Source organism: Mauremys reevesii, linkage group 3, assembly GCF_016161935.1.
Source record: "Mauremys reevesii isolate NIE-2019 linkage group 3, ASM1616193v1, whole genome shotgun sequence".
Classification (NCBI taxonomy): Eukaryota; Metazoa; Chordata; order Testudines; family Geoemydidae; genus Mauremys; species Mauremys reevesii.
Window position 1 is genome coordinate 44391272 of NC_052625.1, and position 20962 is coordinate 44412233.

At 41.6% G+C, this 20962-nt stretch overlaps 1 long non-coding RNA gene across 1 annotated transcript in view; it reads right to left on the reverse strand.

Annotated features, from left to right (window-relative positions):
- Window positions 1–20962, reverse strand: part of LOC120400626 — a 66407-nt gene that overhangs the window by 20685 nt on the left and 24760 nt on the right. Inside the window, exon 2 of the long non-coding RNA XR_005595930.1 lies at window positions 17373–17440. This is a non-coding gene — a long non-coding RNA (uncharacterized LOC120400626). The remainder of the gene's footprint in view (window positions 1–17372; window positions 17441–20962) is intronic.

The following is a 20962-nucleotide window of genomic DNA, read 5'->3' on the forward strand; positions in this document are numbered from 1 at the left end:
ACAGCTCTCATTAACTACTCAGAGTAACATACTCTGTCTGCTAGTCAGCTTCAGGGGTCGTTTTATGTATGTCTACACTGCAATAAGACACCTGCAGCATGGCCGCAGCTAGCCCAGGTCAGCAGAGTAGGGTTTGCAGGGCTATAAAATTGCAGTGTAGACACTTGAGCTCTGAGACCCTCTCAGAGCCCAGGCTGGAGCCCAAGCCCAAATGTCTATGCTGCAATTTTATAGCCCGCAACCTGAGCCTTGTGAGCCTGAGTCACCTTACCCCAGGACTGAGAATTGGTGCTATGGGGTTTTTATTGCAGTGTAGTCATTCCCTGCGGGTATGTCTATGCAACACTCTGAGCCTGCACTTTGACTCAGGTTTATGCCCAAGCCTCCCTTCCATCCACACAGCTATCAGTCTGACTTGGGGCAGGACCCCGGATCCTGCTAAGGGGGTGGGCAGAGCCCAAGTCCTGTTGTGATGCAGGTCAAAGCCCAGGTATGTAGACACAGCTCAAGTGGGAGTCACCAGGTTCAGGTGTGGAGTCTCCCAATGCTATTTCACAATCCCCTGGGGCTGTGCTTCCCAGCTCTTCCGTGTGTTGATGGGCTAAAACCACCCAAAACACTTCCAGACAACTCATGCAGGCTGGACAGACTTGTGCTCCCACAACCCATTATGAATGAAGCCCTAGAGCAGCTACAGCTGGCTAGCGTTCTAGATATGCTAGGATGCAATGGCATAAGCCCACAGAAGCTGAAGCTCTGTCTCAAGTTTGCATAGCGCAATATGGATGTCCCAGCACAATTGGGAGGTGTGGGTTTCTGATGCAGTGTGAACGCTCAAATGTGGGCTTGGAAACACTGAGTCTGCAGGTGTGGGTCTCACAGACCCAGACTACGCTGTGTGTACTTACCCTTTTTCTCCTTCAGAATGCTATCAGCACAAATACTAGTGACGAACATAGGAGATCCTGGGGACACCTCCCTAGAAAAATGCTTGATGAATCTCTTTGCTTTGCAGCATTAGGTATTTTGTTCCCCAGCTCTTTTACGTTAACTTCCTTGTAATACTTGACAACTACTTCCTCTAGGTGGCTGATGTGAAACAAGATCCTGCACACTTCCAGGCTGCTGCAGAGGAATAGGCAGAGACAGCATCCCAGAGCTTTGCTATGTGATGACGGATTGGTCCAAACGGATTCCAGACAGCCTTGTGCTTTGGCAGCTCAGTTGTGCAGCATTTGGCCACGAGCATGCCCATGTTATCAGGAACATGTGTGACTCAGCAGAAGATACAAATGCAATTGAAGAAATGGCAACATTTGCCAAGTTAGACTATTTGCGAAATAGTGGCATTCACACAAAATCCTCTGGGTATTACTGAAGAAATGTAAATCAACAGACATTGGACCAGACTGAAACATACTCTCCCCTTTCATGTTGTTGAAGGAAAGCTCTGGTAATTAGTAGATATTTTCTTGAGCAGGCTTTCGGTTAGTAAAGTAAGATTTTCTCCAAGTTATTTTTGTAGATGTTTTTGTAGCAGTTTTTAAAAGACCCCATCATTGTTTCAGTATCTCCATGAAGTGAACATCCCTGTTCTCTCTCTCTGTGGGGGCTTCCTTTTTAAGGATACAGCACTTTGCTTCCCAGCAGAGCCCAGTTTAAACCAAAATAGGAGTAGCTTTACGGTTAAAAAACATGAGGGTGGGGAGGAGGAAGCTGGATTCAGAAAGCTTCAGGGGTGACATGCAGTTCCATAATTTTCTATTATCAATTAAACAATTCTTAAATTATATATTTTTTAAAAAACCTAAAGCTTATCTACTTTGAAATCTGGCAATTTCCATGCTTTCTAACAGTAGTTTGCATCATTATATTGTCAAGATGTGAACTTTCTAGTAGATTGTAAAAGAAAAGTTAAGATATGTAGTTACTGGAATCTCTTCTATTCCACTGAATTTTCTTTAAAGCTGCTAGCAGTCCCTGTAAGCCCATGTTGGTTGTTGTAGCTTTGGAGGAGTATATCATTCTAACCATCCTTCCAAAGAGGATGATGACAAGTATGTATTCTGAAAAGCTCCATCCCTCTTCAGTTTCCAGAGTGTAATGGTGATGTTCCTCAATTTTGAAAAGCTCTTCAGAGGTCAAAAGCCCTGCCCACCCTGGAACACTGCATCATGCAACCTGCAAGTTTCCAGAAATTTATGTCAGCTACAATTCTGCTGCATTATGAAGCAATATGCTTGAGAACTGCTTTAGACATCATAAAGCAGCAAAAAGGGTTCAACCATCTCATTCCTCCTTGCAGGTCATCTTTTCTGCACAGCAACTTTACACAACTGTTGAAGGAAGGAAGTGAAGAAAGTGGATTGTCTTACTCAGATATATCGTACCAACAACTCTCTTAGCTAGTAAGTCCCTGTCCTCATTATGGCTTGTAACAATGTTTGAAACAACTTTAAACGCAGATCTGCTCTAATAGGATGTATGTCCATATATACAGCGCAATAACACTGTGTTTAGAACTATGTGGGGATAATTAAAGCATGATTTCCACTAGCACAGTAATCTCTAATGCCATTTTATCCATGTTCTACAGTCAAACTGTACTAAAAATGGCACTAACCACAACCATATATGAAAAAGATCATCACCGTTGAACATGCCTGTAGTTAGCACAGTTCTGCTTCCAGTAGGAACTAAATAATTTTATCTACACTAGCCTTTTCTGGGATGTCTCCAACTATTACAACTCTTCTGGTAGTAAATATGGGAGTGTGAGAGTAGATGGGCACAGGCAACCAATGATGTTTTTTACCACTGCATCCTCTAGACCTTCTCTGAGCAGATCTAAAAGACAAAGTGGTAAAAACATCACTTTCCTCCCTACACTACCACTTCCACTGTTGTTACCATCAACACCGGTGGAGCTGCACAGTTGAGAGATTTTTGAAGAAAGATTATTATCAACACATCAAGGGCAAATCTGCCTGAGTATAAAGCACTGCAGATGTACATGACAGAAAGTGAGTAGTGACACTGTAGTATTAGAACATCTTGTTATTACTATATATTATAGGTAAATATTATGTGTTTTTAATGGATCTGCAAAGCTGACCACAACACTTCAAGGAAGCCACTGTAACATCTCAGGTTGTTAATGCTTGGCTCTGAAATCCATTTCAAAATTGGTCTGAAATATGCAACTCATCTCAACATTCTTATTTTTGAACAAACATTGAGAAACATCCAAAGGAAACTCAAACACAAAATATAACAAACAATGGTAAGAGTCTGGCTTCAACTGACTGAAGCTAGGAAATGAATACAGGCTGCAACTCTGTACTGTACTCTTGCCATACCTAGGTGTGGCATTGGTATGGTGCTTTTACCAGGGGACCTCCATTTTGAAGAGGGATGGTCTTCTACCATGTGTGCTAAAATACTAAGTTAAACTGAATAGCACGAATCAAAAACATTAAGGAGACTCTCAGCCATAACTAGGAGTTTCCTCTCTTTATCCATTTAAGCCACACTTTAAATTTGGTTTCAGTATAGCTGATGTGTATGCAAACATCAGAGACATGAACAGAAAAGCATGTCACGTGTAGTTCCTTGACTAAGCTTCTGAATGGGAAGAAGAAGGATAGTACCTAGCAAGACTGCTGCCTGAACTTGTGTTTATAATTTAGACCAAATTCAGCCATGACATAAGCAAGTATAACTCCCACTGAAGTAAAAGGGAGATGTACATGCCCTGTGGGACTAAATTCAGCCCTGGCATATGTATCAGCTAAATGTATCAGGCAAATTTGCAGCCAAATTAGGGCTGCTCACTCAGGTGCTGCAGCGAGTCAGCTCTCGGGCATGTGGCTGCACCTATCCCCAAGCAGAGCATGGGTCAGATGACCGCAGGGTCAGGTATTTCTGCAACCTCTCCAGAGCTGCAGCTCAGTCTAAGCAACAGCGCTACCTGAAGTTGTGAGGTTTTTTTACCCACTAAAGCTTATGCCCAAATAAATCTGTTAGTCTTTAAGGTGCCACTGGACTCCTTGTTGTTTTTGTGGCTACAGACTAACATGGCTACCCCCTGATACTTGACACCATCTAGGTACTTAGTCTGTTAAGTATTTTAGAATGAAAGACGAGATGTAAAATATTATTTAGTGAGATTTTGTTTAATTGATTGTTTAACATTTTCACTAACAGATATGATTTTACCTGCACAAACATTTCAAGATTCATGCTTCACTTCGTTGCCTGCTACAAGTTTTCACACAAAAATGTTCTCAGTGTCATGGCATAAAATAGGCTGTTGCCTGCAAAAAAAATATTTTGTATTTAAATGACTTTTTGTTGTTGTGAAAAAATAGCCAAAAGTTCATGGTGAAACTATGAAGTATTTTACGGTTCACGAAATGCGAGAAATGCTACTTTTTCCTGGGCTTGTCAGCATTGCAGTAATTAAAGAGGTCTTAAATCAAGAAAGAACTACTGTCTAACAGTTTCTTTGAATAACATGGATTAAACACTCATCATCTCTGTAGTTAGCAAGGTCTGAAAAGCCAGCATTAAGGAATGACCTTATTGCATTGCCACCAACAGATTGTTGACGTAATTCCTCAAGCCAACTGGATGCAATATACAACCTGAGAAAAAAACAAAACAAGAACATGTGCATCAAGAAAGCCAACCCCCACCTTTATGACCTCTATCGTCTGATTAGCCATGGGAGACTCTGTTAACAAATACTCCCTCCCTCTTTTGGAAATAAATGGGAAAAGTGAAAGATCAGTATATCCACCCTTTCCTGAAGTAGCACAGGGAAATGCTTCCAGGAAGTTTCTGCACATCCTTTCTATGGATGAGAAATAGGCAGGTTTATCAAACCATGGGCTGTGCTCTACAGAGTTATAATGAAAGTGGTCCAGGGGTGGCATGCAAAAAAATAAAGCCTCCAGGCTGCCTTTATTTAACCACAGGGGCTACCACTCTAACATCTCGTCTTTTAACCACAGATTACACTACCAGGTTGCCTTTTCTTACTGGAATGATTGTGGATGCACATATATATGTAACCCTTCTGCCCCTCTGAGTTGGCAGCAACAACAGTGACCTGGGACAGACACCACAAACAGGACTATACACAAACCATAAGCAAAACCCACCTCCAAGTACATTTGGCACTGTCCTTAGGGTCTCTTAGTCCAATCACCCCAAAAAAAAACAACCCAAAGTCTCAGTCTCCGGTCAGTGCCACCCCCAGTTCAAAAGTTTATCTGAGCCTGGGTGGAAATCTCCAGCAGACCCGTGAACCACCAGCAGACCCACACTGCTCACTGTTCCATGGGCTGCTCCAACGTGCTGCAGACTGCTCGCCTCCCCCCTGCTTGGGATAGATCTTCAGGCTCTCCCACTACTTAACACAGCACTCACTCAGTGATTAGTTAGTAGCTTTAGCTCTTTTAGTGATTTCAGCTCCTAGTGATTTCAACTTATAGTAGGAGAGCCCCACTGCCACATGGCCAAACATGATTTCAGGTCAGCAGCCTAGATGGACTCCTAAAGGATTCAAAATTAGCTCTGCAGTCCTCAGCCTCTCTCTCTCCTGGGTTTTTGAACCCCTGTCCTTTGTCTGGCAAGTACTATTTAATGTAGGTTGAGTCATTTCTGTCATAAAGCAGTCTCATAGTTCCTCATTCTTTTTCCTTCCTGCCCCAATAACAAAGAAATTGGGGATTCCACAGTGTGAAAATAACCTTCCCATGCTGCTGTGTGTTATGCTAAGTGGAGTGGGTTTACCAATGCAAATGCACATTCCTAAAATTCCTTTGCCCACTCCTCATAATGTACCACCAGATGTCAGGGTAGGGCTCATCCTGACTCTGCTTACATATACATACACACAAATTTTGGTCTGGGGGTTTCTGTTCAGTGCAATGCATACATTTTTTATATTAATGTTCTCTTAGTTTAGCATATCAGTTATGTTCTGAATACTCTATTGTTCAAATTAGCTTTTTCCAATACACTCAGACTCTGAATTCCTATTGTCTAGAGGTATCATTTAATACACCATTTATAATGTCCATCTTCAGTGCTCCTCATGAACAGTAACTAATTAAACCTCACCATACTTCTGTGAGATATAGGGAAACTAATGTTTTGACTACACGCTATTTTCTATGGTGTTCTGAAACTCTTTTAAAAACAAGTTACTTAAAACTTGCTTCAGTCAATACAGTTGTGCCTGCCAGTGTGGATGGGGCATAACTTATTTTAAAAACATTTTAAGAAGTGGATAGCAGTGACCTAGTCTCACAAGGGTATGGAAAAAAAGTTAGACAAAGAGTGACAGGGTGTATCAGCTCCACACTAGTACAGCAGGGGTTAACCCTTCTCTCTTAGCTGAGGAGGCCACACATCCTTGACTCTGCTGGGCATGCTCCAGCTGGAAACAGGGTATAAAAGCAGGCAGAGCAGCTCAGTCTGGGCTGACCGCTGGTGGGGAAGGAAGTGTATTGTTAGCTCCTGAGGGAGGACTGGCGGCACTCGAAGGCGCGGAGGCCAGCCAGTCGAAGATGGACCCTGACACCCCAGCTTGGAATGGCGTGGAGAGACCGGAGAATCCCAGAGACAGATAACCCCAGAGATTAGGGTAGGAAGTAACCCAGGGAGGTTTTGTAGGGGAAATGGTCACAGAACCGGAGCAAGGCTTGGTGTGTTTCTGTTGGAGCCCCGCCTCCGATAGGGCCCTGGGTTGGGACCTGATGGAAAGGGTAGGCCCAGGTTCCCCTATCCTGGCCATCACCCAGACTCTGGCCGCTAGGCTGCACTGCCCTGACAGTAAGGGCCTTAGCATTGACTCTGGCCATTTGTCTGCACTGCCCTAAGAGCAGGGGCCATAGTAATGACTTTGGCCTCTAGGTAAGACTGCCCTGATAACAGGAGCCGTATCATTGACTCCAGCCATCAGGATGTGCTGCCCTGATCACATGGGTTGTTGGACTAAGGCCACAGGGCCATGCAGCCCTGAGACTGGGGGCAGCCCTACAGACACAACTGTGGGGTCAGAACCCCCCCCCCTCTCCAAAGGGCGATGGGTGTACCAGCCCCATGACACAAAGTCATTACACATTCATGGTTTTAAAAAAATATATGTATAATAATATGGCAGAAATTGGGTATACATGGGACCTGAGAGAGAGAGAGGTTAAAGGACAGGCTCAGAACAACACAGCTTTCTGGCATGTGTCCTTAACTCATTTTAAGTGAAACCACATTCAGCTAAAACATTAATATCAGTATTATCTTTCCTATCATAACTATCACCAAAACAAACTAAAAAATGCAGTCATTTCTCACCCTTAACAGTTTGTTATCAAGGTAAGATAGCATTTGCATAAGTCATCTTAAGGTCTCATTCTTCTCTGTGTAGTCATCATTTTTGTTTCCAGTCCTCAATGTAAAGCTCCTATGCCTTTTCACCCACATAGATTTGCTCAGCTGAATATACTAATACCTCTTCTTAAAATAATTTAAAAGATATGTGTCATAACTGCAAGACTGGATTTTATTTTTAACTATTGGTGGATGTATTTAAACAATTTTCTAAATTTAGGATTATTTTAAATTATTTGTGGTTACATAATGATAAATCCACACATGTACCTGATATCACTTCATTTTAGAATTTTGCTCCACTTCAGGCAAGACTGTAAAGCTCAGGCTGAATTCTGCCCTTTCACTGGTGTTGCTCTGGAGGAGTAACTGCTGAAGACAGTGGAGTCACTCCAGATTTACACTGATGTACCTGAAAACAAAATTTGGCCTCTCAGCTTTGAGTCACAGTCCTTTTTATTTAAACTGCTGTGATGAAACTATATGAAGAGATTTTCAGTGTGAGTACTAATATATATGTTGTTGTGATCTAGGAAAGCAAGAATAAAACTTGCCTTCTACACCCACTATGAAACTCTGACAGATTTCAGAATGGTAGCCGTGTTAGTCTGTATCAGCAAAAACAACGAGGAGTCCTTAGAGACTAACCAATTTACTTGGGCATAAGCTTTCATGGACTAAAACCCACTTCATCAGATGCATGGAATGGAAAATACAGTAGAGAGGTATAAATACAAAGCATATGAAAAGATGGGAGTTGCCTTGCCAAGTGGGGGGTCAGTGCTAACAAGCCAATTCAATTAAGATGGAAGTGGGCTATTCTCAACAGTTGACAAGAAGGGAGGAAAAATCACTTTTGTAGTGCTAATGAGTTCAATGTAATCAAGGTGGCCCATTTCAAACTGTTGACAAAAGGTGTGAGTATCAGTAGGGGGAAATTAGTTTTTTGTAGTGACCCATCCACTCCCAGTCTTTATTCAGGCCTAATTTGATGGTGTCCAGTTTGCAAATTAATTCCAGTTCTGCAGTTTCTCACTGAAGTCTGTTTTTGAAGTTTTTTGTTGAAGAATTGCCACTTTAAAGTCTGTTATTGAGTGTTCAGGGAGATTGAAGTGCTCTCCTACTGGTTTTTGAATGTTACAATTCTTGATGTCAAATTTGTGTCCATTTATTCTTTTGCATAGAGACTGTACAGTTTGGCCAATGTATATGGCAGAGGGGCATTGCTGGTACATAGACTCATAGACTTTAAGGTCAGAAGGGACCATTATGATAATCTAGTCTGACCTCCTCCACAATGCAGGCCACAGAATCTCATCCACCCACTCCTGTAACAAACCCCTAATCTATGTCTGAGCTATTGAAGTCCTCAAATTGTGGTTTAAAGACTTCAAGGTGCAGAGAATCCTCCAGCAAGTGACCTGTGCCCCATGCTGCAGAGGAAGGCAAAAAACCTCCAGGGCCTCTGCCAATCTGCCCTGGAGGAAAATTCCTTCACGACCCCAAATATGGCGATCAGTTAAACCTGAGCATGTGGGCAAGACTCACCAGCCAGCACACAGGAAAGGATTCTCTGTAGTAACTCAGATCCCACCCCATCTAACATCCCATCATAGATCATTGGGCGATGGCATATATCACATTGGTAGATGTGCAGGTGAATGAGCCCCTGGTGGTGTGGCTGATGTGGTTAGGTCCTATGATGGTGTCCCTTGAATAGATATGCGGATAGAGTTGGCAAAGGGGTTTGTTGCAGGGTTTGGTTCCTAGATTAGTGTTTTTGTTGTGTGGTGTGTAGTTGCTGGTGAGTATTTGCTTCAGGTTGGGGGGCTGTCTGTAAGCGAGGACTGGCCTGTCCCCTCACTCACAGACCTTGGGAATCATCCTTCAAGACAGGTTGTAGATCCTGGATGATGTGCTGGAGAGGTTTTAGTTGGGGGTTGTAAGTGACGGCTAGTGGCGTTCTGTTACTTTCTTTCTTGGGCCTGTCCTGTAGTAGGTGACTTCTGAGTACCTTTCTGGCTCTGTCAATCTGTTTCTTCACTTCACCAGGTGGGTATTGTAGTTTTAAGAACGCTTGATAGAGATCCTGTAGGTGTTTGTCTCTGTCTGAGGGATTGGAGCAAATGCGGTTGTATCTTAGAGCTTGTCTATAGACAATGGATCATGTGATGTGGTCTGTATGAAAGCTGGAGGCATGTAGGTAAGTATAGTGGTCAGTGGGTTTCCGGTATAGCGTGGTGTTTATGTGACCATCGCTTATTTGCACTGTAGTGTCCAGGAAGTGGATCTCTTGTGTGGACTGGTTCAGGCTGAGGCTGATGGTGGGGTGGAAATTGTTGAAATCCTGGTGGAATTCCTCAAGGGTCTCCATCCCATAAGTCCAGATGATGATGTCATCAATGTAGCAAAAGTAGAGTAGAGATATCAGGGGATGAGAGCTGAGGAACCATTGTTCTAAGTCAGCCATAAAAATGTTGGCACACTGTGGGGCCAGGTGGGTACCCATAGCAGTCTCTGAGGATCCCATGCCCAGAATAGCTCATGAATCTGCATCCAAAGCACTCCCAACCTGGGTATGGATTCCTTTTGGAACCCATCAATGCCACACCAGAATGGCACTCTGGGGCCAACAAGGGTTCAGTTTTGAGTTGGCATATAATTCCCTGGCAAGTAATTTGGGATGTAGGCCAAAGGAGTGAGACCACAGAACTAGGAATTAGCCCTAGATCTCTTAAATGACAGTACTAATTGAGCACTCAATGAACCAGATCATTGCAAATCACTCTGCTGAGGCAGAATAATCACACATTCTTGAGTGCAGATGAGCTATTCTTGGTTTTGGAAGAGATGTAACATTCAATATATTAAATTGATTGCTGAAGTATTCATGAAACAAAATCTGCTATTCTTGGCAAGTCAAGAGCATCACCTACTGTGTTCCTCGGGTGGCAGAAACTCTCAGATTCACTTCACACTTCTCTCACCTTAAGAACATGCAAGACAACACTCTTGATTTTGCCAAGAAATATAGAAACCTGTTAATTGGCTTTTATGTAATTACATATTAATTCATGATTAGGAAGTGAGGGGGGAGGTGTGAACACTGAGGTGGCAAAATTTTCAGATGACAAAGTAATTTAGTTTAGTCAACACTAGAGAAGACTGAGAAACATCAGACGGGCCTAGCAAAGCTTAATGAATGAGCAGCATGGCAGTAGATGAAGTTCAGTGCTGAGGAAATGACACTGACAGCAAGGTAATGCACAGTGCATGAGTAGTTCAAGTTATTTCTTCTGGGAATTCCTGCTCGGTCCTAAATAAACTGTCATCATTCAGGGAAAAGATTTAGATGTCATTGTGGATCATTCACTGAAGATCTCAGCTCAGTGTCAGCCACATTCAAGAAGCAAACAAAAATATATAAATCATAGGACAGATTGAAAATATTAGAATGCCATTATATGTCAATATATACCCTCACCCTGAATATTGTGTTTAGTTCTTATAAAAATCTCAACCCCCCCACCCCCACCAGAAAACGGAAATTCAGGAGGTCAACAGTATACAACAAAAATGACTAGAGGCATAGAATGACTACCATATACAGAAATATTTGGAGGAGGAGAATAAGAGGATTTGATTAGGTATATACAATAAATGGCACAGAAAAGGTAAACCAGGAGTTCCTACACACTTTATCGTGATACAAGTTCAAGACAATATATTACAGAAAATTGGGTTTTGTTAAAAAAAAAAAAACCCACTTATTTGTGGAACTCACTGCCTGAACATATCATTGTCCCCAATAAGTCAGCAGAATTCTAAAACAGGATAGTTATTTATATGGATGACAACATCCACAGTTATAGGACAAAAACGTTATAAGGGATATTAACTCTGATATTTCAGGGTATATTGTTAGAGGGCTGAACACTCCCACTTCCCCGATTCTTGTCAGGCAGATAGCAAGCAGCAAGAGACCAGAAGGCCGAAGAGCAGACAATGTGATGTTTATTGGGATTAGTTTCCAAAAGAGCATATTCCAAAGCCCTTCACATCAGTCAGGCTTATCTCTATATGCTGATAGAGTCTGTTTCCCAGTGTCCCCCTTCCCAGCTCTGATACCGCAAAGCGTTTACCCCGTGTTCCCCTTCCCAGCTTTGATGCCGCAGAGCGTTTACCCTGTGTCCCCATTCCCAGCTCTGATGATGCAGAGCCTTGCCTGTGTCCCTGTTACCCATTCCCTATTCCTGTCCCCACTTAGCAAACATGATTCCAATTTCCCTTCCCCCCACCTGTTTGACCCCAGTTTATATAGTCATATTCTCATCTATACCTTAACCAATCATTTTTACTGAAATTTAACTAACCAATCCTAACATATTGTAACATAATTCTCTAACCAATTATATCCCACTACCCTAATTAACTTACACCTAGCAAAATTAATTATACTGCAGACAGAAACCATTAGAGAACCAGAGATTAACAATAGAAAAGTGGAGGCCATAAAGATAAAATATACAGAAATGAGGGTTTCACACCCACAACCATTGATAAGTGATTTCTTGCCAGACAGGACTGTATTCCTAACAGCCTAATACCACCTTATTGCAATGTGACAAGTTTGGAATGTGAGGATGTGACCATTTGCTTCCCAGTTTATGGCTGCCCCTGCTGCTTAGCCAAAGGCCTGAGACCTAAGAACCAGGCCTCACTCTATCCTAGTGAGAGAAGGCCTATGCCCATGCAGATTTGTGATTTTGATTCTTTGTTTTATACCTTGATAACTAACTAAGTGATAAAAATACACCCAAGTTCTTAAAGTATAGGCCTTTACAGGCAGGCCTGCATATCTATATTCTAACATATATGTCAACGCCTTACTGCTTGGGATTAAGAAGAAATTTCCCCTAAAGTCAGATTATTCCATGGTTGTCATTAGGGAGATTTTTGCAACCTTTGAAGCAGATGCTACTGGCTAGAGCCAGCATACCTACCTAGAGGGTCTGTTGATTTGAGTCATATAGCAAGTCCCATATTACTCCCCACTAATGTAGTGGGATGAAAGCCTGAGTGCTACTGAGGGTTTCAGCTTTTTCCCTTTAGCGTAGGCACAATATGCCTCAGGTGGCACATGACCAGGATTCATCACCTAATTTGTTCTGCTGGTTGGATCATTAGCGTCCCCAGCTTGGGCTGGGTACTGATGGGGAGTGCGACATGAATGCTGATCCATGCCCCCCAGAGTTTCAGCTAATAGCAGGTAATCTTGCCTGAATGATGGTTAATAAACTAACTATTCCTATTTGTTAATGGTGACACTGCAGTCAGCATTTTTCAGAACTGGCTTCACACAAACCAGAAATTATTTAAAAAAAAATTGTTATAATTTAATTGGTATAATTAGAGTTGCAGCAGAATTCAGATTCTCTATTTTCTTTCATATTACTTAAGTGGCATTTCTGTCCCAGCATACACACACACACACACTCTCTCTCTCTCTCTTACTTAGCACAATAATTCTAGGCACTGTATTATAACATACAAACGTCCATTTTCAAAGGCTTGTAAATTCTCCGTGCCTTAAACCTAACTCTGCTCTCAGATTCCCTGGTACTATTCTTGCCAGCTTATTGGCACTTGCATTATGGAAGATTTCCATTATTTCTACACACCAAATACAATAGAGGAGTTGAGGAAGGGTGGTGGTGTCCCCTCCAGTGGTGGGTGTTCCTATTTGAAGTTCAAAGCCCGTTACATGGCAGCTGACTGGGAGGCTTTCCAAAAATCTACAGGAGGCTGGGAAAGAGTCCAAAAAAAGCAAGGAGTGTCCCAGCTGAAAGAGATCTGGCAAGTACATATACTTGAAATACACCCCTCCTACAGTCATCATTTCCCTAAACAGCCACATTGCTCTTATAAAAGAGTATTTACTAGATTTCCAGTGTGCTTGACTCAGTTGACCTAGCCAAAGACCCTCTAAAGAACAGCTGAACAATCCTTTCACCTTTTACATTACAGTACTTCTATCTTTGTCTTCGATCCGTGGTGTTGCCAATAACAACAGCTGATTTGTTCTAAGAGCTTGATCCTGCAGCCCTTGGTAATCCCTCTGAAGTGGGGTTATTTGCACGAGTAAGAACTACTCATGAGAATGAATTTTATAGGTTCAGAACCTAAATTTCTTCCTGAAGTGCTTGCAACACTTTAGTCCCTGCCAAATGCAACTTCCCACTCTGTCCAGATGCTGCTCTTACATTCAAGCTCAGTTTCCTGCAGCTTTGGTTTGGCTTATTTTTTGCTCTTTTACCATATTTTTCTGGCTCTAGAGCTTGTGAAAGAATTTCTGTAGTCAGACTTTTTTTTGCAGGACTCCTAAATTGCAAAACTAGACATATGGCTCACAGTTGAAAGTGCTGATCTGTGAACTTGGGAGAGCAGAGGGATACAATCCATGTTTATCTTAAAATCCAACCATTCTTAGCATTACTACAGAGGGTGTTGCAGAGGTGAACTAAAATGCTTTAAAAAATAAAAATGTCAGAATCCTAAATTCATGCACAGACTTATAAATCACAGCTACATTTTAAAACTAGTTCCTCCTATACTTCATACCCAAGACCAGAGTTCAGACCCTTACTATTCTGCATTTCACATCTACAGTGGCTATAACAATACTTAAGGGCAATTTAGAGAAGACAGTCTGCTCCTGATTAGCTTTATATATTAGAGGCCCAGATAAGGGATTGGGGCTCCAATATGTCAGGCATTGTGTATACATAATGAGAAAATGGTCCCTGCTCTAGAGGGCTTACAATGTTAGTGATGCAACTATAGTAGGAAAAAAAGTCACAGAAACCTGGGAATCTGAATTTGTCTTGTCAGGTAAAAAGCCTGTAAGTTTACCTTTAAATCATAATACTGATTTATCTAGAGCCTTTCCTCCAGAAGGAATGCTGTACCATATGCTGAAATGAGTCTGTGGCCACCTAGCATTCCACAGATGTCCTTTTGCATACTCAGCATACTATAGGAATGCAAAACTTTTACAGCACCAGGGGGACAAAGCTAAGATCTTCTTGCTCCAAAAGCCAAACCCTGACCACTTGAACTAAAGGCAAATCTCCATTAGCTGTTAGTAGTATCTGGGCTATAACAGAGTTGGGCAGCTCTAATTCTATCCACTAGGAGCGGTATATCTACCTGTAGTCAGTACATTTCTTGCTCTAAAACCCTCCCAACTGCTTACTGGTTCCTTAACTAAAATCCCTTTAGTGGCTGTTGCTAGAACTCCTCCTTAACAGGTTACATATTTCTTAAGTGCCTCAGAGAAAAATATGTCTCCTCTTCATTAGGTATGTACAAATACCAGTCATACTTTCTTGAGCGAGCTTATCTAGTCAAGTGTTGAGGCACAATGGCTCCTGGTCATTCGGTCAACAGGTTTCCCCCACTGACTGCAAAGAAAGTGGGAAGTCTTAAACAAAAATACGGGTAAGTTATAGTATTTCACATAAGTTATTTATGACAAAGATTTTTGAAGATATCTTGTCTTAGGACAGATTTTTAATGCCTTATAATATCAACTTTATTATGAATCATCTAAATATTTCCTTTGAAGCCAGGGATATAGCATAATGCTTGGGATCTTGAACTGCCAGTGTTTAACATGTATTTGTTGATAGCATTTCCTTCAGGAACTTCAGGTTTCCTAGCCATTCTTTAGATTCCATTACTGGATTCCTCCACATCCAAAACTCCCAGGAAAGTTAGGATCTGGCTAATCTTTGACTTAATTATTCCCCTTGTTTTGTCAATCGTTTACCTAATTTACCCTATCTTTTCCCCCATCTCTTTAAAAACTGAGTCAGCACTTTCCTAAAAAAAAAATCAGCAGCCCAGCACATCAACAACCCTACAAACCAGCACATGCAGTTAAGCACATACTGCAGAGAAGAGTGTATTTTGCTAAAGAAACATTTTAGTGTGATAATAGTGGGAAAAAAATCTTTAAAAAAATCATTACAGAAGCACTATGTAAGCTGGATCTTGTTTCCCACCTGATGCCATACAAGACTCCAGGTTCTTCAAGACTTTGTCTACACTTACAAGTTTTGCTGCTTTAACTGTGTTGGTATAGTTAAAGCAGCAAACTCTGCCCAGCCCCTCCCAGCATGGATGCAGCTGAGCTAGCATAGCTTATTCCAGTTTCACAAAGCAAAAAAGGATAGCAGTATAAAACACCATTATATTGATATAACTGCCTCTATAATAGGACTTTTTACTATGTTAAAATTGTATATATATCTAATATATCTATCTATATATCACACTCCTAACTGACATAGTTATGCCAGTAAAACTTTTTAACCAAAGACTAAGCCCAACTCTTAACTGGGTCCTTATTCACAAAAGACACCACAATATCAGAATCACAACTCCTGGGTTATGGTCTGTTCACCCAAATTATCCTCTGTAATTAAAGTTCTCCCAAGAGTTCTTCTCAGAATCACCCTTCCTTAGAGCTCTTGGGTTTCCCAGAGCACTATACTGCCATTGTTACACCTTCTCCCCCAGGTTGGTCCCACTCAGGGCTCCTGTCCCAACCACACTAGTATACTGCAATCACAGCTCAACCCTCTCAGATCAAACAAGTTGTCTGTTCAAACCCCAATTTTATTCCTGAGAGCTACTTTCTCTTCCTTCCAGTCAAGTGAGTTAACAAGCCAGCTGCAGAAGAGGGTCAACAGTTAACCCTTACTCATCCAGCTTCAGAGCCACTACTAATAAGGTGAATGTTTGTTAGGCAACACTGCCAACTTGTTCATACCGATCTTTTCCCTCATCAGAGTATATAGAATTGCTCTAGTTCAAATGTGAATGTAACTTCTGTTATAAGGGTTCAGCATTTCAAAGTCATAAAAGCATCATGCCACCTGCCTGGCCTACTTTTCATTACAGAGAGGTTTCTCCAAATATAGATCTGTTCCCCCACCCTACCCTATACAACTGGCTAAATTTTCCTCCATACTTATGTCTAACTCTTCTATTGTTTTCCTGTTATTTGGTTCAGTTATTTCTAAACATTCCAAATAATTGCAAATATAATTTTCTTACACATTCTCAAAGAATCAATCCCAGTTATCAATAATAGTAATTCATTGGGAGGGGGGAGGAAGAGACACAAAGTTAGGGAGCCCAGACACTGATGTGTGAACTTTCCTGCTGCTCTCAAGCTACTGCTAAGAAACTTGCCGCCTCTAGGTATGTCTTAACTTGAACTTGAGCTGATAACTCAAGTGTAGATTACCATATTTGAAGTAAGTCCTCTTGAGGTAGCCTAGCTCAAGTGAGAATGATCACACTGTGAGAGAACACTCAGGCTAACCAGAGTGATTGTGTTAGCTGATGAGTTAGCACAACATAAGTTTTAGTCTATACCCCACGACTGCCAGCCAACTCGAGTTAAAAGCACCACCATACTTTAGTTAAAAGTTTCTGTGTGTGGACAGAACTTGAGTGAGGCATAATTCTTGAGTTATAACTTGAGTACATTCTGCACCGAAGACAAGCCCTCTGGCATATTGGGCTAATTATTTAACTTTTTTTTCTCTCCTGCTCACCTCACCTGAAGGTACCAGCCATTACACAGACTTGCGCACATGCTTAACTCTATACACTGTGAGTGATCTGCAAGGCTATGCAGTGTGTAAAGTTCAGCACATGCATAAAACTTTGCAGGACTAGGTACTAACTTGTTCTGGAGCTTCATTAAACTGCTAAAATCATCTTAGCAGATGTCTACGGAGTATGTTCTGAAGTCACTTTTCAATTTGTAGTTTTCCCTCTCCCCAGAGGCCTAGCAAAGTCTCTTCTCCTTCTTAAGGGCCACCGATACAAAAAGCTTCACTTCAGCCATTTTCACTGTACCTGTTTCCTCAAGTTTTTTAAATAAAATAAAAACTCACCTTTGAGCTCAGATCAAGAACAGATCATATCAGCCCATCAGACAAGTTTCTCAGAAGATTAAGTGCCTCTGAAAACAAGGAACAATGGAAATCATTTTGCAACCTAAATGTATTGTAGTCTTTTCTACAAGCAAAAGCTGTCATGTAACATACTGGTGATACAGATTCTCTAGGTGATTCCTATGGTAGAGATGCAAAATATTTTCTAAGTGTACAGATGATGCAAAGGATCAAAAATATAAATGCTCAGGAACAGCACAAAATACAGAAAAAACAGTTCAAGTACTGGGCTAAATTAGGGCAATTATATTTGGATGGTGGTAAATGTAGAATAAATATAGGTGCAAAATAGGTGAAACAGCTGTGAAATGGAGAAGCCACAGCAGCAGCAACAGTATATTGATTTGAAAAGAGATTTGAAATCCCTGTAGAAGAGCCTGTGCCCCATCATGCTGCTTCAATAAAGAAAGCAAACACAATGCTGAGTTATTAGGTTGCAGCAGATTGAAGAAAGATCAAAAGCTGAATCTGGCAAATCAAGAATAAGAAGGTATTTTTTCTGTAACTGCAATGTTTTAGATCTCAGCTAGTATATGGCATGTGGGGTGAGGTGATCCAAAGTCAGGGCTGGCTCCAGGCACCAGCCCAGCAAGCAGGTGCTTGGGGCGGCCAACGGACCAGGGTGGCACATCTGGCTCTTCAGCGGCGGGTTCCTCACTCCCTCTCGGAGCGAAGGACCTGCTGCCACATTGCCACCGAAGACTGAAGTAGCAGCGGTAGAGCTGATTGCAATCACGGCTTTTTTTTCTTTTTGCTGCTTGGGGTAGAAAAAGCCCTGGAGCTGGCCCTGTCCAAGTTAAGATTTTTCCAAGGGACAGTAAGCATTTTAGGGTAGGGAACTCCATCTTCCTTTATGTTTGGATAGCACAATGAGGCTCCAGTCCTGAATGGGACCAGTAGGTGCTACTGCAAAACAAATAATAATAAAGGGTGCAGTGGTGAGCAATGAAAAAGTTTATTAGTTAATTATCAGGGAAAAATGGATAAGAACTGCAGTGGTCCTATTTTCATCTACATCCTGAAACAGATAAGTGAACAACAGCAATATAGGTAACAAAGAAGCCACATACAAGTACTCTGTATTATATATGCAGACACAAACATACACCATATTTCGTACATTCCAATTCTACACCTTGCATAAACTATTTAAGGCAATAGTTGTTAGCACTCAGATACTCTGATGGTTGTGGTATACATGCTTAGCTGAAAGACAGATAAGATTAGATACATAGTCATAGCTATTAAATCCTCTTTCCATTTTTCTTTCAACCCTTGTAAGCTACAAAGGACCTCAATCAGTAGAGGAGATTGTTCAACAAGATTAATGTGTGGCAAAAAAAGTTTGATTCTTTCTTGGCTTAGACCCTTTGGCAGCAAAGGGAGAGACAAGAAGTGGAGTATAATGTATTTGAATTAGTCAGCAAGTTACGTTATAAACTGAATATTGGGGGAAATCCCCTTTGGACATCACAGACATGTGCATCATCCTAATCATTAATATGGCTGGCACACTTGAAAACACTAGTAGTCTATGGGTTAAAATCCTGAAGACTGTGGTTAGCTGCCCATCCATTTAGGCCTTTAGTTTTAAGAAGGGAACATTCCCAGCTATGAACATGATGATTAAGCCTGAGAGCAGCAATTGCAAACCAAGATAAGTAGTAACCAGCTGACATATTTCCAATTCAAAAATATCCTGAAATATAAATTAACAACATACAGAACAAAAGTCTTTCTTCTTCAGCAATTAAGCTTTTCTCTTTTTATTCTACATACAGAGAACTAAGTCTGCTGTGAACAATTCAATAACCTCAGGAATATGTTTCTCAAAAGGTCAGTCAACGAGGAAACTGTGCTTTGAGAGACTGATAAGTATAATATATCTTCCAAAACAGTTCTATCCAACCAGGTGATCTGTAATTCACCTCTGTGTGTTGTTAGCACAGCTTTGTACCACTATTTTTGTGCACTAGCTACATTAAGAGCAGCATGTTATTGTGTTTTTTTTTTTAATGACTCAGAACCAAAGGGATCAGTTTCAAAACAAAATTAGTTTGCTGCAAGAAGGTTCAGCATTAAAGGCTAAGTAAATTTGGGGTCTGACATAATACACACCCTTTAAAGAACTCTGTGTTTGTGAAGGGCTACACCCTCATACAGGGCTGGAGGAGGCTAATGAGCTCTTCTGGGCCTGTAGTGTGCTAACAAGGCACACCTGCAAGGCATGTTCAGCTTGGAGGAAGAGGTGCTTAAAAGGGGAAATTTTCCAGAGGAAAGGGTGGTGAACTGGAAGAAGGTTACTTCTCCCAAAGACTGAGGGTAACAAAGGCAGTCCAGCTGAGGAGGAGATAGCTGAGGGACATGCCACTCCCAGAGCCATCCTGGCTGCCAGCAAAACAATACACCCCAGGAAGAGGGGTAGGAGATAGTTTCTTAAAGTCTATTGCCCTTTTGTAGAGACTAAGCCAATAAAGCCAAACAGCCAAGGGGTGTCAGAGACTAGACTTTGTTCCAGCCAGCCCCAAGTGTTGCCAACTGGGGTAGAAGGGAGGGTAAATGATGGATAGTGTTAGGGATGGGGGTTAGGCAACCCCCCCTTCCCCCCGTTCAAGAGAGAGGATGATTCTTTTTCATGGCAACCTAGCTGTAGTGGCTGAAATGGAAAGGCTTCTCTGCAACAATTTTGTTTAGGAAAAAACTGCTTTTAGTAGTAGAAAAACAGATTAATTTCTTAGATCTGCTCTTTTGTATATGGGCATGAGTGGACATAAAACAGAACTGACTCCTAGAAAGGGAAAAGAGGACACTTGTTGATATGGAGCCTTCCATAGTCACCACCAACACCTGAAGGTATTGTCTCAAAATCAGTACTGCAATCTTTTGACCAAAAGCAAGCACCTAAAAGGATCCAGAAATTGGTGACTACATAGTGAGAAATGTAGCCCAAAACATCTATGGCCTATAGAAAACAGGATGATATGCTGTCTCCCAGTCGGCAGGGCAGATGCTATCACAATAAATGTATCAGTTATTCTAAAGGATGCTGGACAGCTCCCATCAATTATAATCCAAGTTGCAGCAAGTGATGCTAATGAAGAAAGATTTTTATAATCAAAACATCACGTCAGGGAGCTGGAAAGAAAACTGAAAATGTGGTTAACACTGGATCCCTTGATAGATCCTTCAGGGGACAAACATTAGCAAAATAAGGAGGAGACTGATACTGGAGACCAATTTATGGGTGCACCAGTGATGCAGTAGAGGGCGGGGTTGAGAATCACAGAGTGCCAGAATACCAGCTGAGATGCAAGACTATCTGGGGTTAAACAGTCTTCACTTACAGCAGAACTGGTTCCAACCTGGTTGGTTCAAAATTGCCAGGGCTTCTTAGGTGGCCTTTAAATTATGTAGGAAATGAGAAGAGGGACTTTCTTTAGCCCCAAATAATCTGAACTATGCCTTGAAAAAAACACACAGTAAGGGCAGGTCCATACTCACCGCATGGGTCGACGCGGTGAGTTCGACTT